This window comes from Phocoena sinus, chromosome 3 (assembly GCF_008692025.1).
Source record: "Phocoena sinus isolate mPhoSin1 chromosome 3, mPhoSin1.pri, whole genome shotgun sequence".
In the NCBI taxonomy this organism is placed as follows: Eukaryota; Metazoa; Chordata; class Mammalia; order Artiodactyla; family Phocoenidae; genus Phocoena; species Phocoena sinus.
In genome coordinates, this window is record NC_045765.1 from 9186354 (window position 1) to 9213808 (window position 27455).

Consider the following 27455-nt stretch of genomic DNA (forward strand, 5'->3'; position numbering starts at 1 on the left):
TACAGGGTCCCACCCTCCGTGGCGGGCACCTGGGAGGTGGACCGAGTGCTCTGCGACACAGCCTCGTGGTCTTTTGCTCCATGGTGCTGCCTCTGTTGCTGGGCAGCTCCTAAGAACTGGCTTCCCAGCCCCGAGTTGCCAAGGAAATACTAAATCCCGTTGGGCCGGGCCTGGGGTGTATTTTGACTTCCTGTAAAGGAGGCCAGCCCCCTGTGCGGTCCTCCGACCTCCTTTCTCTTCCTCCCTGTGTTTGCTCTCTGCATCCCCCTTACCTTCGCTCTTTCTCGCTCTCTTCTCTCTCCTCCTCTAGTTTCATCCCGGGCTGGAGGCAGAAGACCCTGGGATTTCTGCGTGAGGCCCATGGATGTCGAAGTCCTCCCGGGTCCCGGACCCCATGTTCTCGCCCCGCAGTTATGATGCCCTGCACGACCGCGGCTTGGGGCCTGCAGGTACGGACGGCGCCCCCGCGGGCACAGTCAGCATCCCTCAGGACTCGCGGACCCACCTGATGAGCGGCGGCTGCAAGGGCCCTCCCCTGAAGCGGCGGGGCGGCGTGGTGGACCACCGGGATGTCATCTTGGCCCACCAGGCGCACAAAATCCACAGCACCCCCCAGGCCAGGAGGAAAGAATGGGAGTGAGTATGCATGGGGTGGACGGCCAGCCCCAGCCCGGGACGGGGACCCGGGTTGGGGAGCAGTAAACGGGGTCTCTTGGGGTCAGGTAACGCTTGTTTCTGACAAGCTTCTGCGGCGGGGTGGCGGAGGTGGGGGTTGGCGTGCGGGGGCGGATTCATACGGCTGGGCTGGCTGCTGAAATCTCAAATCTCAAATTCCTTCCCAGCCTGTTGATCCATACCCGCTGCCTGGAGTCCCTTCTGTGAACCCCTGGGGCACCCACGGGGCAGCAACAAAGGGGTTAATTGTGGGCGTGGCGGGGGCGCGCTCGCAGGACTCTGCTCCGGGGTCCCGTGAGTGTCCACTCAGAGGGGTTGGCAAATCTTTCCAATGGGATGGACATTTCCGAACCAGGATGAGAAATGCCACTTTCTGGTGGTGGGGGGTGGGGTGGGGAAGCGGGAATCACACTTCCACCTCAAGCCTGAGCCTAAACCTGAGAAGTGGGGTGGGCAGGGTGTGGGTGCCAGGTTGGGAGAATGTGATGACTCGGTGACTCTGGTCCTGGGACCCCTTTCTCTTTGCCAGTGACGCCCAAAGTGGGTCTTCTCCTGGGAGCCACCATAGGGTGGAAGGGTGGGCTTTGAGACAGCTCTGCTGTGTAATCTTGGGCAAGTGACCTCTCTGGGCTCGATCACCACCCCTGAAGTCTCTCTTTCTAGGCTGTTGGAGGGTTGAAGGCGGTTTTGTGTGAAGGCTCAGTCCCCCCGTATGGAGGAGAGCTGGTACTTTTTTCTTTTTCTTTTTCTCAAGAGCTTCTTTGGCCAAGGCTCAGAGCTGAGTGGATTCCTGGGCAGACAGCAGGGAAGTGGGATGTGAATATGAGTTTAGGGCTCTTGGAGTTGAGGCTGACAAGGACACTAATCACTCCTGGAGACCCGGAAATCCCTTCTCCCACCCACTTCACGCCAGCCAGTCTGACCTCCAGGTAGCGAACGATGTTCTTCACCAGGCTTCCTTCTGTCTGCTGGAAGGGGAACTGGGTTATAAATGCCAGTTGGGTTGGAGTGTGTGGTGAGGAGTGTGTAAGTACAGAGTGCAAAGAAAACTATTATCAAAAGGAGCCAGTGCTCGTTTTGAATTGGAGGGCTTCAGGTTAGGTGAGAAAGGTGGAGTCAATGTGGCCTCTGAGGTGGTTTCCTGAGGTTAGGCTGACATCTGGTGGCATATTCAGGCATCATATAGAAAGGCAACGTGGTGACCAAGCTTTATTTTTTTCCCCCATGCTGTCTTCCTTTTGACAATCTCTCCTCTCCATCCACACATCTAGCCACCCACCCACCTGTCCATCCATCCACTCACCCACACATCCACTCACCAATCATCCATCCATCCATCCATCCATCCACTCACCAATCTTTCTATCCATCTATCCATTCGTCCATCTCCCCATCCATCCATCCCTTCACCTGCACACATTTCCATCCATGCATCCATCCATGCATCCATGCATCCATCCATCCTTCCATGCACACATTTACTCACCCATCTTTCTATCCATCTATCCATTCATCCATCTCCCTATCTATCCTCCCATCCATCCTTACATCCATTCGCCTGTCCATATTTCTATCCATCCATCCATCCACCCACCCATCATTTCATAAATAACCAGGGTGCACTTAATACCTGCAGCTGCAATGCTAAATACCACTCCTCTCTTATCCCCTCTCCAGGACTCGCCTTCTCTCTCCCCTCCCTTCCCATTCACCTCCTGTTTCCTTTCATTTTCTTTCTTTTTAAAATTAATTAATTATTCTTTGGCTACATTGGGTCTTCATTGCTGCGTGTGGGCTTTCTCTAGTGGTGGTGAGCAGGTGCTACTCTTCGTTGAGGTGTGCGGGCTCCTCATTGCGGTGGCTTCTCTTGTTGAGGAGCACGGGCTCTAGGTGCTCAGGCTTCAGTAGTTGTAGCACACAGGCTCAGTGGTTGTGGCTCACAGGCTCTAAAGCACAGGCTCAGTAGTCCTGGTGCCCGGGCTTAGTTGTCCGCGGCATGTGGGATCTTCCCGGACCAGGGCTCGAACCCGTGTCCCCTGAATTGGCAGGCGGATTCTTAACCACTGCGCCACCAGGGAAGCCCCTTTTATTTTCTTTTGAAAAAGAAATTTGATTAGTTCTTGCAGAAAATGAGGCTTCTTTAAGGGGTTAGAGTGAGTTATTTCTGCATACCCACTGAAAATAGATTTTTAGGATAAGGAAAAGTGTCACAAAGAATTTAAAAACCCTGTTGCCCAAGGAAAATGATAACTATAATTTCTAATAATAATGGCAGCTAATGTTTATTGGGCACCTACTGTATGCCAGACACTTTTGATCTTGTTGTCTTGTCATAACTCTGCCATGCTGTAGATTCTACATTATCCCCAATTTACAGATGAATAAAGGGAGGCTGAGAGAGGCGAAGTAACTTGCTAGACACTGGCAGAACTGAGATGCGAACCCCAACCTGTCGGAGTCCCAAACTCAAACTCTTTTTTTTTTTTTTTTTTTGCGGTACGCGGGCCTCTCACTGTTGTGGCCTCTCCCGTTGCGGAGCACAGGCTCCGGACGCGCAGGCTCAGCGGCCATGGCTCACCGGTGCAGCCGCTCCGGCACGTGGGATCTTCCCGGACCGGGGCACGAACCCGTGTCCGCTGCATCGGCAGGCGGACTCTCAACCACTGCGCCACCAGGGAAGCCCCTATTTTACTTTTTAATTGTATAGTTGATTTACAATGTTTTGTTAGTTTCAGGTGTACGGCAAAGTGATTATATATGTAATTATATATATAGTTTTCCAGATTCTTTTCCCTTATAGGTTATTACATAATATTGAGTAGAGTTCCCTGTGCTATACAGTGGGTCCTTGTTGGTTGTCTATTTTATATATAGTAGTGTGTATATGTGAATCCCAAACTCCTAATTTATCCCTTCCCCCTCCCCCCACTATCGTGTTTTAGAAGTTTGCCATCACTTTTCAAAACTGTGTTTTGTCAGATCTCTTATTCTGAAAATGTTCAAATACACTAAGAGCAGAGAGAAGAGCACAGTGAACCCGACAAACCCATCACCCAAATACACTAATTATCAAGATTTTGTCAGACTTACATCATAAATCCATTTTCCTTTCCTATTTTCTGAGCTATTTTAAAGCAAATCCCAGACCTTATATGATTTTACAAACTTCAGACTACATGTCTAAAGCACACAGACATTTTCCTACTAATATCACACTGACAAAATTAACAATGATTTTTTTTTTTTTTTTTTTTTTTTTTTTTTTTTTTTTGCGCTATGCGGGCCTCTCACTGCTGTGGCTTCTCCCGTTGCGGAGCACAGGGTCCGGACGCACAGGCTCAGCAGCCATGGGTCACGGGCCAGCCACTCCGCGGCATGTGGGATCTTCCCAGACTGGGGCACGAACCCGCGTCCCCTGCATCGGCAGGCGGACTCTCAACCACTGCGCCACCAGGGAAGCCCAACAATGATTTTTTAAAAAATATATTTTATTTTATTTTTGCGGTACGCGGGCCTCTCACTGTTGTGGCCCCTCCCATTGCGGAGCACAGGCTCCGGACGCGCAGGCTCAGCGGCCATGGCTCACGGGCCCAGCCGCTCTGCGGCGTGTGGGATCTTCCCGGACCGGGCACGAACCCGTGTCCCCTGCATCGGCAGGCGGACTCTCAACCACTGCACCACCAGGGAAGCCCAACAATGATTTTTACATCACCTAATTTCCAGCCCACATTCAAATTTCCCTGCTTGTTTTTTTTTTACAGTTGATTTCTTTGAGTCAGGAAAGTCTGTGTCTCGCATTTGGTGGCCATATCTCTTTTTTAAAGTTGTGGTGAAATAGATATAACATAGCATTTACCCTTCTAACCATTTTTAAGTGTGCAGCTCGTGGCATTAAGTACATTCACATTTTGTTCAACCACCACCACCATCCATTTTCAGAACTCCTTTCATTTTGGGAAACTGAAAGTCTGTCCCCATTAAACACTAACAGCCAATCCTCCCTCCCCACATCCTCTGGCAACCACTATTCTACCTTCTGTCTCTATGAATTTGGCTGCTCTAGGGACCTCATTTAAGTGAGATCATACAGTGTTTGTCCTGTTAGCATAATGCCCTTGAGGTTCATCTGTGGAGTCACATGTGTCAAAATTTCCTTCTTTTTTAAGACTGTATACTATTCCATTTTATGGATGGACCACATTTTGTTTATCCGTTCATCCACTGATGGACACTTGAGTTGTTTCTTTTGGAGATTGTGACTAATGCTGCTGTGAACATGGGTATGTATATATATATATATATATATATATATATATATATATATATTCGAGACCCTGTTTTCAACTCTTCTGGGTCTATACATAGAACTTGAATTCCTGGATCATATGGTAATTCTACAGTCTTATTTAGTCTACAAGGATTCTCTCTCTCCCACCCCTCACGTTCTCCTATCCCGCTGTGATTTATCATAGAATAAACCACATCAATTGTCCTATAGAATATGCCCCATTCTGAATCGTCTGTTTGAAACTTTATTTTTTCAAATCCTGTTAACTATAGCGGCTTTGCCTATCCTTAGGAATCCCACCCAGGCACAGTGCCCACCAAGATGAAGCTAACCATAGTGAACATGGCTCCACATTGCAAAATGTCTTCATGAGAATTTGGAACGTTTTTTGGCCATCTTCTGATACAGACTCAATGAGATCACTATGGTTTCTATTTCTTCCTGTGACTGATGGAGTCCTGGTACCAGGAGGGGACAGAGTCCCAGCTTTGCCATTTCTCACTGTTCCTTTCTGCTCTTGTTACTATTTCCTTCAACCCTTTCTTTCCAGGCAGGGATCTTCCACTTCACCAGCCAATATCCCTATCCATCAACCCATTTACACAGGTCTCAGGAGACCACAGTGCATCACCACGACACGGTTCTTTATCCTGTTTCTTGTCTGTCTTGTCCACTAGAACGTCCCTGGCAAGGATGCTCGACTGTGTCCCCAGCGCCTGAGACCGAGGCTGGCACCCATAGACACTCAGTAAATATCTGTCGAATGAAGGCACCAGATGAGAATGAATGAGGGAGGGTTGCTGCCAAGCAGCTAAGTGGATTTAGTCAACCATACATGAAGGCTTAATAAAGTCCAGTGCTTCATTGTAGATGAAACAGTAGCAGACATGGAAGTTCAAGAATTTGGTTCCATACTTTCACAGATGTACTCACTGGGGGTGCACCTAACCCACTTTGGAGGTTCTTGCACGAAGAGTTGAGTGAGGAGATGCTGCCTCCCTCCTCCTCCCCTTCACTTCTCCCTCCTTCCTTCCCCTTCCCTCCTCCCTCCCTTCTCCTCTCCATGCACTCTATCTCCCTTCCTCATTCCTGCATCCCTATCTCCTTCCCCTTCCTCCATTCTCCCTCCATCTACCTCCCTCCTCTCACTCCTCTCCCTCCTCCCCCTTTCCACTTCATCCCCCTCCCTTTCTCCCTTCTCCTCTCCATCCCCCTCCCTCTCTCCTACTCTCCATCCCTCTCCCTCCTCCCTCCCTTTCTCCTTTCTTCTCCCACTTCCTCTGTCCATCTATCTCCCTCCTCTCCTTTGTCTCCCTCCTTTCTCTATCCCCCTCCTTCCTCCCCTTCTCCCCTTCATCCCCTTCCCTCCTCCCTCCCTTCTCTTCTCCGCCTACCCTACCACCTTTCTTCACCCCTTCACCCCTCCCTTCCTCTCCCCCATTCTTCCTTACACCAATATTTAGGACATTACCTCTGTTCTCAGCTCCGTGTGGGGCCTTGGGAACACATCAGTCAATAGTCCGCTCTTTCCAGAATGACACTCTCCACTCAGTAGGAAAAACCAACACGAAACAAATAGTGACAAGCAGGAATAGTGCCCTGAAAGGGCCGAGCAAGAGTCTGGGGGGAGCCGGGAAGGCCTCCCTGAGGAAGAAATTTCCAGGCTAGTTCTTCTCACACCTTAATGCATTTTGGAACACCTGAAGGGGGGGTGGTGTCTTGTTAAATGGAGATTCTGACTCAGCAGGTCTGGGTAGGGCTTGGGACTCTGCATTTCTTTCTAACAAGCTCCCAGCTGGAGCCAATGCTGCTGTCGGTGGACCATGGTCTGAGCAGCCAGTTCTGAGCTGCCACCATCATCATCATCAAATAGGGGACGTGGGCGGGAGAATGGAGGGTGGAGAGAGGAGAGCTAAGCGAACTGCAATGTGTATCATGAATAATACGCCGAGGTGATAATGGTAATATCCAATATTTATGGAGCACTTACTATGTGTGGGGCACAGCACCAAGCCCTTTATATATATTAACTTATTTAATCCTCATCCCCATTGTTATAAATAAGATGGTGTGGCGTGTCTTTGTTTTCCAAAATGTTTTTAAGTTTCTTGTCTTACTGCATGCACGCGACAGAATCATGAAGCAGCTTGGGTAGGTACTGTTGCTGTTATTATTATTATTACTATTATTTTGCTCCTTATGCAGATGGGCAAACAGTTCTCAGGGGTTACCAAGGCATCTGGAGGCTCAGCCAGGACAGGGAAGGCATGATCTCGACTCCTAGGTCAGAACTGGCCATTTCTAGGATGTGGGGACTCAGGTCTAGCCATCCTGCAGGTCACCAGCTGGGGCTGAGGGTGGTGGCCTGAATTGTCTGGTCCCCAGAGCCTGAGCTGAGAGGAGGGGATATGCAAGGTGAGGAAGGAGACACTGATTCTTCTAGTGAATCAATTTCCCCACTTATTCTCTGCCCATCCCCTCCAATGCCTCCATCTTCAACACCCAACAGAACAGTTCCATGGTTTTCAGTGGGAAAATTAGGATTCTTTAGGATTATATGAGACTGTTGGTAAAATGATTAATGCCACTGGACCCCAAAGAGAGATGTTTAACCTGGAGGTGACCTCAGTGGTTGTTGAGATTGCCCTAGGTTTGCTATGGCTTCCACTTCACTCAGGTAGAAACTAAAGTCCTCCCCAAGGTCCTCAAGTCCCTGTCACCTTGCCTGTCACCTCCCTGCTCTCACTTCTTTTCACCCTCTACCTTGCTTCCTTGCTCCAGCCACATGGGTCTCCTCAGTGTTCATCAAACGCATCAGGGTTGTCCTGCCTTAGGACCTTTGCACTGGCTGTTCCCTTTACTGGAAATACTCTTCCCCCAAATACCCACATGGCTCCTTCCTTGCCTCCTTCTAGCCTTTACTTAGAGGTCACCTCCTCGGTGAGCCCTTCCTCACCAACCTATTTAAAATTCAGGCCCTATACATGTCAACTCCCCCTGCCTTACTGTATTGTCCTCATTAGCACCAATGACCAACTCATAGGTATCATATATCTGGCTTTTATTTTGTTGATTATCTGTATTCTCTCCACTGGCTCCACGAGGGCAGGAATTTTTCTCTGGTTTGTTCTTTACTAGGTTCCCAGCTTCTAGAACAGGCGTCAGCAAGCTAAAGTCAGGGGGCCAAATCCAGCTGGACCCCAGTTTTTGTATGGCCCACGGGCTAAGAAAGGTTTTTACATATTTAAGTGGTTGAAAACAATAAAAAGAAGAATATTTCTTGATATGTGAGAATTCTATGAAATTCAAAATTCAGTAACCATGAAGTTTTATCGGGATGCAGCCGGGTGGGTTTGTGTGCAGACTGTTGCTACTTGGGCTACAGCTACAGAGTTGGGTCTTTGTAACAGAGGCTGGCCTGCAATAACAAAAAAATTTACTCTGAGGCCCTTTGCAGAAGAATTCTGAGCACCCCTGGGCTGGAACAGCTCCTGGCACAGATTAAGTGTTCCATAGGCAGCCAACTTTGGTCTTTGCGTGGGGAGACAGAGGCCAGGGGGACCCCACACTCCCCTGAGTTCACCTCTTCTTACCTGCAACTGCCACAACTAGCCACCAGGTGGCACTGTGGCTCCCGAGTCCGGTGAGCGCAGAACAGCGGAGGTCGGGGAAGCGGTCAGCAAACCCTTCCCCATTTCCACTTCCTGGCCTCTCCCTTCCTGCTCGCGGTGGTCTGAGAAATGGAAGGCAGCCCCAAATCTAGAATCCAATTGTCATCATATAATAGTCATTACATATATGGCGATTTCCTTTTTCATGCACAAAGCGCTTGGGAAAGACGACGGGTCTCAGGGCTTGAATGGCTCCCAGGAGGGCTGAAGGGTTTCAGGTGGATCTTGGGGTCAAGTGTGGGGCCCGGCTGTCTTTGGTCTGGGGTGTGGTTGAATTCCTGGGCTGGGAGCCAGATGACAGGAGTTCAAATTGCGGCTCTGACCCTCACTGACTCTTGTGACTCTGGAGGAGGGGCATTATTCTCTACTCTGCCTCAGTTTCCTCATCTGTAAACGAGGGGATAACATTAACACCCGCCTCTGGGATTCTGACAAAGGTGAAATTCAATGCATTATTATATAGCAGGCCATTTAGAACAGAGCAGGCCCGTAGTAAGGCTTGATAACAGTTTGGTATTGTCCTGAGGAGGGTAAACCTTTAGGCATCAAGAGGCCTTAGTTTACACTAAGTTAAAAAAATAAAAGGATAGCAGGTTGTTAAGACATCACAATTAAATTGAAACTTGGCCTTTAAAAAAGACCTGCTTGGGAATCAGAGCACTGTTTTTTTTCTTCTTTTTCAAGGGAGGCAGTTGGACAATGCTAGCCTAGTTGATATTAAAAAAAAAAAATAGGTCTGGTCCCGGGGAGCTTCTTTTTCAGTGCAGCTAGCTGGTTTTTAGTGCAGAAAGACCCTCCTTTTGTCTTTTAAATTAGCAGCTTTGGCTGCAGCCAGCCACGGAGGGCCTGGGGAGGCCACCGCCCCCACCTCCCCCCAAGAGATGGTGTCCCTTATGATCTAACAGATTTTCCATGTGAGTCTTTGGAACCCAAGCAGCTTGTGAGCAAACGTCCCCCCGGAGTCACCATCTTGCCCACTGCTGCCTCCCATCTTTTTTTTTTTTTTTTTTTTTGTGGTACGCGGGCCTTTCACTGTTGTGGCCTCTCCGTTGCGGGGCACAGGCTCCGGACACACAGGCGCAGCGGCCATGGCTCATGGGCCCAGCAGTTCCGCGGCATGTGGGATCTTCCCGGACCGGGGCACGAGCCCGTGTCCCCTGCATCGGCAGGCGGACTCTCAACCACTGCGCCACCAGGGAAGCCCTGCCTCCCATCTTTTATTCTGCCATCATCACTCCAAAAGTCTGTCCTTTCAACACCGCAAGGTTCTTTCGACAGTGTCTGTGCACTTTTTCTCCAGGCTCTCTCAACTGCTTCCACCCAGGTAGGGTCTATCACTTTCCTCTCTGCCTACACTTTTACCATGATTACTCTCACTTTTGGCCAAGGCTCACTAGCCACTTTTCTGTTCCCTGCTTTTTCAAGCACTTGTTCACCTTAGGACCTTTGCACTTGCTATTCCCTCACCTGGAGTGCTTTTGCCATGGCTGGCTCCTTGCATTCCAATCTCAGCACAGATGTCACCTTCTCATGTAGAGCCATTCCCTCCACCCCCTACCCTGCCCGGTGGATCATATCACTCTGTTCATTATTGACAATTATGTATTTTCTCCTAAATTAGACTTCCAGCCACTTGAGGGCAGGTTTTTTTGGTCTTTCTTGTCCACTACTGTGTCCCCAGTGCTTAGAAAAGTGCCCAGTGCATAGAAGGTGTCAGTGTTTGTTGCGTGAAGGGCTGACTGATCCTTGGGAACATGAACCTCTCTACTTTTTCTCTCTTACAAAAGAAATTTATTATAAGATTTTTTCAGGATACTGTGTTTTTACATGTGTTCACAGTATTTTTTTTTTACATCTTTATTGGAGTATAATTGCTTTACAATGGTGTGTTAGTTTGTTTTATAACAGAGTGAATCAGCTATACATATACATATATCCTGATATCTCCTCCCTCTTGCGTCTCCCTCTCACCCTCCCTATCCCACCCCTGTAGGTGGTCACAAAGCACCGAGCTGATCTCCCTGTGCTATGCAGCTGCTTCCCACTAGCTATCTGTTTACACTTGGTTGTGTATATATGTCCATGCCACTCTCTCATTCTCACTCCGTCCCAGCTTACCCTTCCCACTGCCCGTGTCCTCAAGTCCAATCTCTAGGACTCTAGGTCCAACCACTTCACTACAAATACCTCAATTTCATTTCTTTTTATGGCTGAGTAATATTCCATTGCATATATGTGCCACATCTTCTTTATCCATTCATCTGTCTATGGACACTTAGGTTGCTTCCATGTCCTGGCTATTGTAAATAGAGCTGCAATGAACATTGTGGTACATGACTCTTTTTGAATTATGGTTTTCTCAGGGCATATGGCCAGTAGTGGGATTTCTGGGTCGTATGGTAATTCTATTTTTAGTTTTTTAAGGAACCTCCATACTGTTCACCATAGTGGCTGTATCAATTTACATTCTCACCAACAGTGCAAGAGGGTTCCCTTTTCTCCACACCCTCTCCAGCATTTATTGTTTGTAGATTTTTTGACGGTGGCCATTCTGACTGGTGTGAGATGATATTACATTGTAGTTTTGATTTGCATTTCTCTAATGATTAGTGATGTTGAGCATTCTTTCATGTGTTTGTTGGCAATCTGTATATCTTCTTTGGAGAAATGTCTATTTAGGTCTTCTGCCCATTTTTGGATTGGGTTGTTTGTTCTTTTGATATTGAGCTGCATGAGCTGCTTGTATATCTTGGAGATTAATCCTTTGTCAGTTGCTTCATTTGCAAATATTTTCTCCCATTCTGAGGGTTGTCTTTTCATCTTGTTCATGGTTTCCTTTGCTGTGCAAAAGCTTTTAAGTTTCATTAGGTCCCATTTATTTATTTTTGTTTTTATTTCCATTTCTCTAGAAGGTGGGTCAAAAAGGATCTTGCTGTGATTTATGTCGTAGAATGTTCTGCCCATGTTTTCCTCTAAGAGTTTGATAGTGTCTGACCTTACATTTAGGTCTCTAATCCGTTTTGAGTTTATTTTTGTGTATGGTGTTAGGGAGTGATCTAATTTCATTCTTTTACGTGTAGCTGTCCAGTTTTCCCAGCACCACTTATTGAAGAGGTTGTCTTTTCTCCATTGTATATTCTTGCCTCCTTTATCAAAGATAAGGTGACCATATGTGTGTGGGTTTATCTCTGGGTTTTCTATCCTGTTCCATTGATCTATATTTCTGTTTTTGTGCCAGGACCATACTGCCTTGATTACTGTAGCTTTGTAGTATAATCTGAAATCTGGGAGCCTGATTCCTCCAGCTCCGTTTTTCTTTCTCAAGATTGCTTTGGCTATTTGGGGCCTTTTGTGTTTCCGTACAAATTGTAATTTTTTTTGTTCTAGTTCTGTGAAAAACGCCATTGGTAGTTTGATAGGGATTGCATTCAATCTGTAGATTGCTTTGGGTAGTATAGTCATTTTCACAGTGTTGATTCTTCCAATCCAAGAACATGGTATATTTCTCCATCTGTTGGTATCATCTTTAATTTCTTTCATCAGTGTCTTATAGTTTTCTGCATACAGGGCTTTTGTCTCCTTAGGTAGATTTATTCCTAGGTATTTTATTCTTTTTGTTGCAATGGTAAATGGGAGTGTTTTCTTAATTTCTCTTTCAGATTTTTCATCATTAGTGTAAAGGAATGCAAGAGATTTCTGTGCACTAATTTTGAATCCTGCTACTCTACCAAATTCATTGATTACGTCTAGTAGTTTTCTGGTAGCATCTTTAGGATTCTCTATGTCTAGTATCATGTCATCTGCAAACAGTGACAGCTTTACTTCTTTTCCGATTTGGATTCCTTTTATTTCTTTTTCTTCTCTGATTGCTGTGGCTAAAACTTCCAAAACTATGGTGAATAATAGTGGTGAGAGTGGACAACCTTGTCTTGTTCCTGATCTTAGGGGAAATGGTTTCAGTTTTTCACTATTGAGAATGATGTTGGTTGTGGGTTTGTCATATATGGCCTTTATTATGTTGAGGTAAGTTCCCTCTATGCCTACTTTCTGGAGGGTTTTTATCATAAATGGGTGTTGAATTTTGTCAAATGCTTTTTCTGCACCTATTGAGATGATCATAAGCTTTTTCTCCTTTAATTTGTTAATATCACATTGATGATTTGAATATATTGATGAATCCTTGCATTCCTGGGAAAAACCCTACTTGATCATGGTGTATGACCCTTTTAATGTGCTGTTGGATTCTGTTTGCTAGTATTTTGTTGAGAATTTTTGCATCTATGTTCATCAGTGATATTGGCCTGTAATTGTCTTTCTTTGTGACATCTTTGTCTGGTTTTGGTATCAGGGTGATGGTGGCCTCGTAGAATGAGTTTGGGAGTGTTCCTCCCTCTGCTATATTTTGGAAGAGTTTCAGAAGGATAGGTTTTAGCTCTTCTCTAAATGTTTGATAGAATTCACCTGTGAAGCCATCTGGTCCTGGGCTTTTGTTTGTTGGAAGATTTTTAATCACAGTCTCAATTTCAGTGCTTGTGATTGGTCTGTTTATATTTTCTATTTCTTCCTGGTTCAGTCGCAGAAGGTTGTGCTTTTCTAAGAATTTGTCCATTTCTTCCAGGTTGTCCACTTTATTGGCATATGGTTGCTTGTAGTAATCTCTCATTATCTTTTGTATTTCTGCTGTGTCAGTTGTTACTTCTCCTTTTTCATTTCTAATTCTATTGATTTGAGTCTTCTCCCTTTTTTCTTGATGAGTCTGGCTAATGGCTTATCAATTTTGTTTATCTTATCAAAGAGCCAGCTTTTAGTTTTATTGATCTTTGCTATTGTTTCTTTCATTTCTTTTATTTCTGATCTGATCTTTATGATTTCTTTCCTTCTGTTAACTTTGGGGGGTTTTTGTTCTTCTTTCTCTAATTGCTTTAGGTGTAAGGTTAGGTTGTTTATTTGAGATGTTTCTTGTTTCTTGAGGTAGGGTTGTATTGCTATAACCTTCCCTCTTAGAACTGGTTTTGCTGCATCCCATAGGTTTTGGGTCATCGTGTTTTCATTGTCATTTGTTTCTAGGTATTTTTTGATTTCCTCTTTGATTTCTTCAGTGATCTCTTGGTTATTTAGTAGTGTAATCTTTAACCTCCATGTGTTTGTATTTTTTACAGATTTTTTTCCTATAATTGATATCTAATCTCATAGCGTTGTGGTCGGAAAAGATACATGATACGATTTCAATTTTCTTAAATTTCTTAAATTTCTTAAATTCAAAATTATCATTTGTGACCCAAGATATGCTCTATCCTGGAGAATGTTCCATGAACACTTGAGAAGACAGTGTATTCGGTTGTTTTTGGATGGAATGTCTTATAAATATCAATTAAGTCCATCTGTTTAATGTATCATTTAAAGCTTGTGTTTCCTTATTTATTTTCATTTTGGATGATCTGTCCACTGGTGAAAGCAGGGTGTTAAAGTCCCCTACTATGATTGTGTTACTGTCTATTTCCCCTTTTATGGCTGTTAGGATTTTCCTTATGTATTGAGGTACTCCTATGTTGGGTGCATAAATATTTACAATTTTTATATCTTCTTGGATTGATCCCTTGATCGTTATGTAGTGTCCTTCTTTGTCTCTTGCAATAGTCTTTATTTTAAAGTCTATTTTCTCTGATATGAGACGTGCTACTCTAGCTTTCTTCTGATTTCCATTTGCATGGAATATCTTTTTCCATCCCCTCACTTTCAGCCTGCATGTGTCCCTAAGTCTGACGCGGGTCTCTTGCAGACAACATATATACAGGTTTTCTTTTTGTATCCATTCAGCCAGTCTATGTCTTTTGGTTGGAGCATTTAACCCATTTACATTTAAGGTAGTTATTGACATGTATGTTCCTGTTACCATTTTCTTAATTGTTTTGGGTTTGTTACTGTAGGTCTTTTCCTTCTCTTGTGTTTCCTCCTTAGAGAAGTTCCTTTAGCATTTGTTATAAAGCTGTGAACCTCTATATTGATGACCTCTCTATGTCTCTGTCTTAGAGACCCGAAAGCCCCTTAGAACAAGTGAACCCCATTTTCTCTTTAGTTCTCTGTCCAGTTTATCCTCTTTCCAAGTCTTACATTCTTACTCAAGGGGATCTGTCTGGACTAGGAGGCAGACATACAGACAAGCAGCTGTACACAGCATTCAGGGCCTACACAGAGACCAGTCCCCATTTATCCCACAACTACCATGAGCCCAGCCTTGGGCCAAGGGGCTTAAGGCATCCACTCAATCGGTCCTTACCACAGCACCCATTTCATAGAGGAGGCAACTGAGGCACAGAAAGAAAATAATGAAGTCAATAGGGCAGAACCAACATTGAAACCCAGGTCTGTTCAAATCCAGATCCCAGGCTCCTAATTCCTCTGCTTACAAGATCATGAACTTGGAAACACCCGGCACATAGTAGAATGAATGAATGAACTGTGATCATTAAGCTTTTCCCTGCACTCTAGGTACTGAACTCCACGAAGGCAAGGTCCTTCTCTCTCTTATTGATACTTGAATCTTTGGAATTGTTCAGCACAGAGCTCTGTGGGTAGAAGGTACTCGATATCTGTTGAACTGGGTTGTGTCAAGTCTTGAGATGGGTTCAGAATGAAATCTATAAAATTCTCAAGGCGAGAGTGGCATACATAACCCAGTCTCTAAATCCTGGCCACTAGAACCAGCCTAACAGAGGCCAAATTGGGATTAAATGACATAATTTCTTACCTTCTAATAGTTCCAATTTTCAAAGTCCCTTTGGGCAGGGGTTAGGCCTTATAACCTCCTGGGTGAGCCCAAAGCCACAAATCAGATCAGCAACAGTTAAAAAACAGTCCCACCATCTCCCTGAAATTCCACTTTGCAAAGCAAATGTGTTCTTTGGGCATCCAAGGAGGCTGTTCTTGATTGTTTTAAGGTCTTCTGGAGGGCCTCAAATGTGGTACAAAGGACAAGTTTGAGGGCAAAAGGAGCTGCCTTCAAATTTTAGCCCATCCTATTAGAGCTGGCCGATCCTGGGCAAATGCCACAGCCTCTCTGAGTGCTTGGGGAGGTTACAAAAGTACCTGGTCTTGGGGAGTGCATTGACGAGGCAGGGCTCAGAAAACAGGGTCTTGGAAGAAAAGTCACCCTTGTCTTTCCCCGCTTGTGGTCTGGGGACCACCTGGGCAATATGTACATGTAGCTTCTCCAATCTGCATCTTAGGTCAAGGGATTCTGAATAAGAAGCCCACACAGCTTAGTGGCTCTGGAGCCAGCCTGACTGGATTTACACTCTGGTTCTATTTGCTGTGTGACCTTGGACAAGTGACCCCACCTCTCTGAGCCTCAGTTGTCTCATGTAGAAAATTCAGAATACAGTACTGTAGGGTTATTACAAGGATTAAACATTTGCAAAATGCTTAGAACGAATGATGCCTGGAACATTATAAATGTTATAGATATGTTACATTAAATAAAATGAACAAATATCTACCCACAACCCCAGCTGTGACCTCCAAAAGGGCTCAGACCTTATCTTATTGATTGTGTATCACTAGGGCTTAAGCACATAGTAGGTGGTCAGTAAAGGTTGAATGGAAGCAGGATGTGAGATTGGAATGAGTTTGTGGCTAAGAGATTAAAAACCTAACCTTTTAATCTAGCGTTGGCAAACTTCTGTAAAGGGTCAGATGGTGAATATTTTCAGCTTTGGGGGTCATGTGGTCCTATGGTCTCTGTTGCAACAATTTAACTCTGCCCTTGTAGTGTGAAAGTGGCCACGGAAAATTTGTAAATGAAGGAGCACGGCTACGTACCAATAAAGCTTTATTTACAAAAACAGGTGATCGGCCATATCAGTCTGAAGGATGTAGCTTGCTGACCCGTGCTATAAATCATAGTGAGAGTTAGTGGGAACAAAGAGAAGATATTTCAGATGGTGCTTTCTGGAGATGGGTGATGTCAAAATCCACCAGTGGTCTCCCCTAAGCCCCAAATTGAAGGGCCTATTTATTTTTGTTCTGTATTAACATTTATTAAGCACGTATTATGCTATTCACATGCTGATCATTGTAATACGCTCTCTCATACTTTCTTTTAATCTTTAGGACAATCTTGGTGGATATCTTTAATTATCTTTCCCTCTTTTTTAAGTCAGGAAACTAGAGACCAGAGTGGTTAAGAAACTTTTCCAAGGTCACACAGCTCAGAAATGTTTCAGCCCAGCTGGGTCTATTTCCACGGTTCTGTCATTTTCCTCGCATGCCAGAGAAGGACTGGAATATTCTTTCAAAGCTGTCATTTAAAAGTTCACAGCCGGGGCTTCCCTTGTGGCTCAGTGATTAAGAATCTGCCTGCCAATGCAGGGGACACGGGTTTGATCCCTGGTCCGGGAAGATCCCACATGCCACAGAGCAACTAAGCCCGTGCACCACAACTACTGAGCCTGTGTGCCACAACTACTGAAGCCAATGCGCCTAGAGCCTGTGCTCTGCAACAAGAGAAGCCTCCACAATGAGAAGCCCGTGCACCGCAACGAAGAGTGGCCCCCTCTCGCCACAACTAGAGAAAGCCCGTGCGCAGCAACAGAGACCCAATGCAGCCAAAAATAAAAACAAATAAATAAATTTGTTAAAAAAAAAAAAGTTCACAGCTGGGGGCTTCCCTACTGGTGCAGTGGTTAAGAATCTTCCTGCCAATGCAGGGGACACGGGTTCAAGCCCTCGTCCGGGAAGATCCCACATGTCACGGAGCAGCTAAGCCTGTTCACCACAACTACTGAAGCCCGCACGCCTAGAGCCCTTGCTCCTCAACAAGAGAAGCCACCACAACGAGAAGCCCACACACTGCAACGAAGTGTAGCCCCCGCTCGTCGCAACTAGAGAAAACCCGTGTGCAGCAATGAAAACCCAACACAGCCAAAAATAAATAAATAAATATATTAAAAAATGAATAAATAAAAGTTCACAGCTGCATGCACAGTTCCTAGAAGCAACCTCGCACACATGGAAGCATTTGAAGACTAATGTGAAAGTGTTGGGTTTTTCATCAGACACGTGTGATTGAATTTCTTTACAAATTGGTAGGGAGCTTGCGCATTGGGCCTATTGGTAGGCCTACTGGAACATTCTAGGACTTTTCAGTGCTTGCCTCGGAGTAAGAATGCCCCATTTAAAAGAGGCTTCATCAAACAGGGCCAGGCTGGAGAGCTGATTGGGTTTCTTAGCCACGGATTAGTTCCTCTAAGTGCTGCCAATTCTCTTTAGATCTGTGTCTAAAATCTCCAGACCTGAGTTAGGTCTGTGTGCTGGACTCTGGCTGACCTCAGCAGGTTAGCAGCACGGAGTCTTGGATTTCTTTGCAGCGGAAAAGAGTTTTTGGTGACAGTGCATCCATGTGGCTTTGGCTGACCTGAGGATAATCAGTAGCAGATTTTTAATTCTGGCAGCTCTCATGGACTTGAGGACACATCATCACCCCTTGACCCCCTTGGAGGGCCTGTTAAAAAAACACAGGTATTGGCACTTCCCTGGTGGTCCAGTGGTAAAGAATCCGCCTTCCAGTGCAGGGGACGCGGTTTGATCCCTGGTTGGGGAACTAAGATCCCACATGCCGTGGGGCAACTAAGCCCACGCACCACAACGACTGAGCCCCTGCGCCTCAACTAGAGAGCGTGTGTGCCGCAAACTACAGAGCCCATGTGCTCTGGAGCCCACGCCACAACTACAGAGCCCACGCCCATGCACTCTAGAGCCTGCATGCCACAATTAAAGAGAGAAAACCCACACACCACAACTAGAGAGAAGCCCATGCACTGCAACAAAGAGCCCTCGCCACAATGAAAGATCCCACATGCTACAACTAAGACCCGACGCAGCCCAAAAAAGGAAAAAAAACAACCCCAAACCAGAAAACAACAAACAAACAAACAAGCAAACAAAACACAGGTATTGCAGGGCCTGCTTGGATTCAGCAGGTCAGGGCAGGGCCTGAAAATCTACATTTCTCACAAGTTCCCAGGTGACGCTACTGCTGGTCCGGGGACCACACTTTGAGAAGCATGGCTTTAGGTCCGTGGTTCCCAACTTGAGATGCACATTAAAGGTCACCTGGGAAGTTTTAAAAATTCCCAACAGCCAGGCCACACCCCCATTAAATCCCGCTCTGGGAGTGGAGTCCCGGCATGGGAACTTTGGAAGTTTCCAGGTGATTCTAACATGTAGTTATGCTTGAGAACCAAGGTTCGGGTCATCCCTCTTCACTTTGCTCGTGATACGCTCAGAGGAGGCTCCCAGGCTTACACACAACTAGGAAATTTAAAATCTGTTGGGGGATAAAAAAAAAAAAAAAAATCGTGGTGTCTAATTCATTCCTAAGCCAACGTGGAATTATTCTTGTTTGATTCACTGTTTGGATTCTTATTCTTTTGGCTTCAATTATCTCCTCTCTGTGTATTCAGTGCAGATATTCAGCTGGGACACATTGCTCCAGCCGATTGTTCAAATATTAACATATTTCCATACCAGTTAGTAAATAGCCGTTTCCCGGAGCCCCCTGAGTTCCCCCTCCAGCCAAGTCCTTTCCTGGGTCCTCCTACACCTCCTAACAATGCACACTCCAAGGGTGGTGTCTCTTGCTTGTTGTTAAGTAGTTCAAATTTCTCCCCGGTACATTTGAACTACTTACCAATATCCATATCTTTAGTTTCCTTGTCTGAGCAGAGGGGTATCTTGAATAGGTAGGAGGTTGGTTTACAAACTCAGGAGTGTGGGGAAGTGTCTTTATGTTTGGAGAGGGGAGTGGTGCTGATTCCAATCCCGATTGTGACATCGAACAGCTGGGGAAGTCCTCTAACCTCTCCGCTTCAGTTCCGCATACGGTTGGGGTGAGACTTACGTGAATTAATGCATGGACAGGCCTTAGAATGCAGTCTGGTGTGTAGTTATTATCAAATAAGTGCTAGTGTTTGTACTAGTTACCTAGTGCCGTGTAACAAATGGCCATAAACCATGTAACAAGTTCCCACAACCTTAGTGGCTTTAAATAACACACGTTTATTATCTCACAGTTCTTATGGGTCAGGGATCTCCACGTCACCTCATTGGGTCCTCTGCTTCTAGATCACTCACAAGGCTATAATCAAGGTGTTGGCCAGAGTGGGGTCTCATCCAAAGGCTCGTCTGGGGAAGGATCTGCTTCCAAGCCACACCTGTTTTTTGGCAGGGTTCAGTCCTTGCAAACTATTGAACTAAGGGCCTCGGTTCTTAATTGGCTGTTGGCCAGAGGGCCCAACCTCAGTTCCTCCACAATATGGCAGCTTGCTTTGTCAAAGTCAGTATAGAGAGAGACTCTGCTAGCAAGATAAAAGCTGGAATCTTTTGCAATCTAATTAAAAAAGTGACGCCTTCTCAGTACATATATACAATGGAATACTATTCAGCCATAAAAAAGAACAAAATAGTGCTAATTTGAAGCAACATGGATGCAACTAGAGATTATCATACTAAGTGAAGTCAGAAAGAGAAAGGCAAATACCATATGATAGCACTTATATGTGGAATCTAAAATATGACACAAATGAACCTATCTATATAATAGAAACAACTCACAGACATAGAGATCAGACTTGTGGTTGCCAAGGGGGAGAAGGGGAGGGAGAGGGATGGGCTGGGAATTTGGGGTTGGTAGGTGCAAACTATTACATTTTGAATGATAAACAACAAGGTCTTATTGTGTAGCACAGGGAATCGTGTCCAATCTCCTGGAATAAACCATAATGGAAAAGAATATTAAAAGAAGAATGTGTATATGTGTAAAACTGAGTCAATTTGCTGTACAGCAGAGATTGGCACAACTTTGTAAATCAACTATACTTCAGTAAAAGGAAAAAGTGACATCTTCTCAATGTTGAGATATTCCATTGGTTAGAAGCAAGTTCCTCAGGAAAGAGAATAATGCAAAGATGTGAGCATCGGGAAGTGGAAACCATTGGTGGCTGTCTTAGAAGCTGCCTTCTGCAGTATTATTATTATTATTTTCACTTCTGGATGTAGGTAGTGTAACCTCAGTCATCATTTTTCCCTCTTGGGGCATACGTTTTATGAAATATCAAAGCTTCCAGAAGTCCCTTGAGTCATTAGTCCTCACTGGTTTGAGACCCTCCCATGTCTCAGACTGCAGGGTTCCCTCAAGTTGGAGACTCTACTGCTTCTGAGAGAAGTTTGGGACCTAGAATCCTCGGGGTGGCCTAGAACCTTTCCTGAGGGTCCAGCGACCCCAGATGCCCCATGCATCCTTCCCTTTTGGGGAACAGTCTGTACATGGGGGATTCCCCAACTTCCCAGTTCTCCCACTTGTTGACCCTTCAAGGAACCTAGGGACGCTTGGGCACAGCTGGTATAATTTCCTAAGTGAGTTCAGGATTTCCCAAGAGTCAAGGAAGGTGTTGACTTCAAAGACTTTTTGTCTCTTTGAGGCAGGAGACCACAACTTTCCGTAATAGAGAGTGTTGTGTTTGAAGAAAAGGATTGAGCAAAGTTATGGGGCTGTGAAGGTTGGGGAGAGAGTCTGGGGTGGGTCTTGGAGACAGTGAGGAGGGTTTCCTGGGGCAGGAGATGGGAAGCAGGGCTGGTGAGGCATGCCAAGGAGGAGGAACAGCGAGAACACACCCACAAGGGTGGGAAAGTACCTTCCAGAGTCATCGAATGAGAGAAAGTTGAGAGGGTTTGAGGGAATGGTGAGAGATGAAGCTGGCCAGATTGTAAAAGCCATTTAAAGCAGTAATACTCGATGATTAGTTTTTGGGATTCTTTAGGTCAGGGGTTTGAAAGAACTCGGGTGGCTGCTTCTGCTGGGGCCTCTCACTTGGCTGTGCTGTGTTGATGGCTGGACTGGGCTAGCTAGTCTAAGAGGCATCACTCACATGTCTCTGGTGGCCTCTTTCTCTCCATGGGCTTAGCTTGGTCCTCCTCACAGCATGGTGGCCCTGGATTTTGGAGAGGCTGGATTTCAAAAGAGAGAATGCCAAATGTGAAGGCAGAAGCTGCACATCTCTAAAGGGAGGCTTCCAGGTTTGAAGGAGCTCAGATACCAGGTTGGAGAGCTTGGAATTTATCCTGTTGGGCAGGCTATTGGAGGTCTTCGAGTAGAAGGGAGAAACATCATTTTGGTGTTTTAGAAAGTAATTACAGAAGAGAGCACCGTTCAGTGAGAAGAACGGAGAATCTGGGAATGGAAACCCCGGTGCTCTTTCTATTCTGTGTGACCATATGTGTGTTATTTAACTTCCCTGAGCCCTCAGCTGTATCATCTGTGAAATAGGATGGTAAGAATCCCCACCTTACATACCCTATGGGGCTTTTAGAAGGCTCGAATAAGGAAATAGTTGTAAAGTACTTTGTAAACCAGCATTGCCAAACTCACTTGTCAGGTGACAGATGATTGGGGCAGGCTTGCTTTAAGGTGATACATTTCAGTGAATGCTCAGCTTCCATCCCAGACAATAGGGAGTGGTGTGGCCTGTGGCAAACTGGAAAGCTCCAGCCCCCTCTGAAGAATATGGCCGTCATTCAATAGAAGCTGATTGATGCCATGATTTTATGAGAAAAGGCAAAAATTCAGGACTTCCCTGGAGGCGCAGTGGTTAAGAATACGCCTGCCAATGCAGGAGACAGGGGTTTGAGCCCTGGTCCGGGAAGATCCCACCTGCCGCAGAGCAACTAAGCCCGCGTGCCACAACTACTGAGCCCATGTACCACAACTACTGGAGCCCGTGCTCTGCAACAAGAGAAACCCGCACACCACAACAAAGAGTAGCCCCCACTCGTCGCAACTAGAGAAAGCCCGCGCGCAGCAACAAAGACACAATGCAGGCAAAAAAAAAAAAAAAAGAAAAGGTAAAAATTCCATCTTTATGTGTAATCTCCTGACTTGTTCTTAACATATTTATATCTCAAGATGTGGATAGACCAAGGAAGTTTTTTTTTTTTTTTTTTTATGCGTTACGCGGGCCTCTCACTGTTGTGGCCTCTCCCGTTGCGGAGGACAGGCTCCGGACGCGCAGGCTCAGCGGCCATGGCTCACGGGCCCAGCCGCTCCGCGGCATGTGGGATCTTCCCAGACCGGGGCACGAACCCGTGTCCCCTGCATCGGCAGGCGGACTCTCAACCACTGCGCCACCAGGGAAGCCCAAGGAAGTTTTTGTGAGCTCTCTGTAGCATCTGCTGTAAACCATAGTACTCAGTGTAGATATTAGTTATTAATTTCTTGTGGGGTCTTAAAACTGAAAGGCAAGGTGAGCCAGAGGGAGGCCTGGAAGAAGGAAATGCTGTGAATCAGGGAACAGACAGGGTGGATCTGAACTGGGACAGGAATGTGGAGAGTGAAGATGGGGAGACCCAGAAACATGTCAGATGGAGATTCAATAGAGCTCATTAGCTCATTGGCTACGGCAGAGATCCTTAATATTTGCTGAGTCATGGAGCCCTTTGCCGTCCAGTGAAGCCCAGGGACGCTTTCCCAGAGCTGTGTTTTCAAATGCATAAAATCAAACACAAAGACCAATTATATCGGGAATTCATTATCAAAATATCTTAAGTGGTGGATTTGCATACCGTTAACAAATGTGCTTCTTTAATAACTGGTAAGAAACGAGATCTGGTGACAGCCCTAACAATTTCAAAGTAGTGACGAGAAGCAATGATATTTTAAGGTATCTACAATAATCGCGACATAAAAATACGCTTTCTGTAGATGACAAAGTCACAGGTGTTGCTAAAACTGTTAGAACGACTGTAATTTGTTACCTCTATTCATAATTTCAGCTAGAGGTAGCGAAAATTAAGATGTGATTTTTTTTTTCCCAACCTAAGTCACAGACTTCCTGAATTAAAAACAAGTTAAGTGCCACTTCATCTAGGAAGTGAAGGAAGAGGTGGGTTCAAAGGGAACTCTGGGGAAGGTCAAGGTGGAGTTACCCAGGAATCTGTGAGAAATTACAGGAGAGAGCATAGTGGTTAAGCCCATGGGCTTGGGAGCCAGAGGGCCTGGGTTCAAATCCTGACCCAACTTCTTATCAGCTTTATAATCTTAGTGGTGTTCAACAGCACCCAACCTTTGGGTACCAAATCTGGACTCCATCGGCTTGTATGTAAAATTTTGGGCCAACCTCTTGTGCCTCAGTTTACCCAACAGTAAAATGGGGTGATAATTGCATCGCCTACCTCCTAAAGGATAAAATGAGTTAATTAATATATGCAAAGCATTTGGAACAGTACTTCGTACATACTAAGTACTTTATAGACACAGCCATTATTACAGAAGGGATGGAAGTGGATCCTTATTCATTAATCATTCATTCAACACACATTCATTGAATACTTTGAGGCAGAGAACAAATCAGACAAAGACCCTATTCTGATGGGGTTTAAATTCTCTAATGGGAGACAGATGATACACAAATAGATAGATAATGGGATAATTTTAGGTAGTGATAAGTGACAATAAAACATGGTGATGAGGTGAAATGTGACTGGGACTGGACCACCTTAGAAAAGATGTTCAAGGATGGCCAATCTGGTAAGCTGACATTTGAGTTGAATCCTGTATGGAAGGATTCATGCAAAGATCTTGGAGAGGGAATTTCCAGGCAGTGAGAATAGCAAGTGCAAAGGCCCTGAGGAGTCTGTCTGGTGTGTTTGAGGACCAGCAAGGCAGTCAGTGTGACTGGAGCGAGGTGAGTGAGAGAGAGAAAGTGGTGGGAAATGAATATGGAGGGGGAGCAGCTCCTGTATTATATGTCAGGGTACAGGATACAAGGATGGATACATCCTAGTTAGTGCCCTCAGTGAGATCAAAGACATAGCCATAAACTGTTCCAGTGAAGTAAATGCTTTAAGAGAGGTATAATCGAGGAATTAGTCACAGCTTTCCAAAGGACTCAAGAGCCAAGACCTAAAATAGGAAATCAACACAAGAACAGAACAGAAATGAAGAGGCATGATCAACCAGCTAAGGAGATTACAATCAGATCACGAAAAGCAAGAGAAGGTAGTGTTTCAAGGAGAATGGGGTACCTAGCATCAGATCCAACAGAGAGACAAGTAGACAGAGACTGGGAAGAAATCAGGTATTGGCCAAGCGGGGGATTTCCAGATGAGCAATAGCTCAAAACCAGATGATTGTCTCATGTGAACCGAGGGGTAGGTGGGTGAGCTGTACATCCTTTTTCCTAATCACTGAGCATCAGGATATGGGAGTCATGTTTTGACTCATCTCTTTATTTCAGTTCTGGTAATCAGTGTGTCATCAAGCACTTTCTGTTCTTGCTTTGAAATGTCTTGCTCATCCACCATTGGTGGGCATCTAAGAACCCCACTTCTGACACCGAGTTCCAGTCTTCGCCAGCCTATGTGCCAATGACTGGACCAACCTCTTCACTATTTTCTCAGATTTCTGTCTCCTCCATCCACTTATTAATTCCACTTTCCAATATGCTGCACTTTCATGCTGCCAAACGTTCCCATTTGATTTATCATCAGACATTTACTCTGCTCCTATGTTGTTCTGGACATTGGAATGGGAATGGGATAGCAATTGTTACCATTTATCAAGCACTTACTGTGCAAATTCAACTTGGATGAGGTTCTTACTCATGAGGAGTTTACAGTCTGATGGGAAGAGCAATCAGGAAGGCAATGATCAACACAGTCACCAGTGATATTCATCACGGGTGCTATTTCTGGTCCTCTGCTTCCTCTATCTAGAGAATAGGTGTGACCACATGACTTGCTTTGGTCAGTAAGATGTGAGTGAAAGTGACTTGAGTCATTTCTAGGTGGGAGTTTTAAAAGCCAACGTGTGACATGCCACATTCCCTTCTTCCTGTTGTGACAAGATAAGACTTTGGTCATCCTGGGTCCAAATCACCGTCTCCTACCTCCTATGTTGGACATGCAGCAGGGGCAAGAAACAAGCATTTGTTCTGTTAAGCCCCCAGGACTTGGAGTTGTTATAGTGGCAAAATCAAGCCATCCTGACTATGATCATAACATTTAAAAAAAAATCTTTATTGGAGTATAATTGCTTTACAGTGGCGTGTTAGTTTCTGCTTTATAACAAAGTGAATCAGTTATACATATACATATGTTCCCATATCTCTTCCCTCTTGCATCTCCCTCCCTCCCACCCTCCCTATCCCACCCCTCCAGGCGGTCACAAACCACCTAGCTGATCTCCCTGTACACGATCATAGCATTTATCACTTACCCAGATACTGCGTGCTGGCTTCCCCTTTACTGTTATGACCACATTCTTCCCTTTACTTCTAATTCCTTTCCAAACCCCATCAGTGTTTAAAAAACAGCTACAATGAAAGCTTCTTTTTTTTTTTTATTGAAGTATAGTTGATTTGCAACGTTGTGTTAGTTTCTGGTGTACAACAAAGTGATTCAGTTATACATAAATATACATTCTTCTTCATCTTCTTTTCCATTATGGTTTGTTATAAGATATTGAATATAGTTCCCTGTGCTCTACAGCAGGACTTTGTTGTTTATCTATTCTATATACAGTAGTATGTATCTGCTAATCTCAAACTCTTAATTTATGCCTCCCCTCCTTCCCCTTTGGCGACCATAACTTTGTTCTCTATGGAGTCTGTTTCTGTTTCATAAATAAGTTCATTTGTATCATATTTTAGATTCCGCGTATAAGAGATATATGGTGTTTGTCTTTCTCTTTCTGACTTACTTCACTTAGTATGATAATCTCTAGATCCATCCATGTTGCAGCAAACGGCATTATTTTGTTCGTTTTTACGGCTGAGTAATATTCCATTGTATATATTTATATACCACATATTCTTTATCCATTCATCTGTTGATGGACATTTAGGTTGAGTGAAGCCTCCTAGAAACGTTCATGACATTTACAGTCCCTCTATCACTCTTTAATACCTAATTGTTTGCTGTGGTGGGTATTTTGCCATTGTTTCATAGGTTAGTCTTGTTTCACTATTATGGGATGAATCATGTCCCCCCCCCGCCGCCCAGATTCTTATGTTGAAGTTCTAACCCTTAGTATTTCAGAGTGTGGCTGAATTTGGAGATAGGGCCTTTAAAGAGGCAATTAAGGTAAAATGAAGTCCTTAGGATGGGCCCTAACCCAACATGACTGGAGTCCTTGTAAGAAGAGGGGATTGGGACACAGACAAATACAGAGGAAGGATGATGTGAGGCCACAGGGAGAAGATGCTGGGAACAAGCTAAGGAGAGAGGCCTCAGACACACTGATCTCAGGCTTCTAGCCTCTGGAACTGTGAGGAAATACATTTCTGTTGTTTAAGCCTTCCAGTCTGTGGTACTCTGATACGGTGACTCTAACAAACTAAGACATTTACTATGCAGAGCAAGAGCTTCTCAAATGCTGGACCTTTGCACTTTCTGTTCCCTCTTTTTGAAATACTTTTCCCACAGATATCCTCATGGCTCCTCTCTCACCTTCTGGGCTTTCCTCAAATGTCACCTTTGTGACCACCTAGAGGGGTGGGATAGGGAGGGTGGGAGGGAGGGAGACGCAAGAGGGAAGAGATATGGGGACATATGTGTATGTATGACATTCACTTCATTATAAAGCAGAAACTAACACACCATTGTAAAGCAGTTATACTCCAATAAAGATGTTAAAAAAAAAAGAGAAGCTAGAAATCAGATTTTTTTAAAAAAGGAAGAAGAAGGAGAAGATAGCCGGGAACCTTCCTGGACACCCCTCTCATCTCCCCAGCCGAGTCAGGTCTCTGGGTGTCCCAAGTGGAGAGGGTGTC

General features: G+C 45.1%; 1 protein-coding gene across 1 annotated transcript in view; it reads left to right on the forward strand.

The window, feature by feature from the left end:
• The first annotated feature begins 568 nt into the window (after positions 1–568).
• CACNA1A (calcium voltage-gated channel subunit alpha1 A) overlaps positions 569–27455 on the forward strand; it is a 312111-nt gene continuing 285224 nt past the window's right edge. Inside the window, exon 1 of the mRNA XM_032627805.1 lies at positions 569–636. The gene's annotated coding sequence lies outside the window, so the exon portion shown is untranslated. The remainder of the gene's footprint in view (positions 637–27455) is intronic.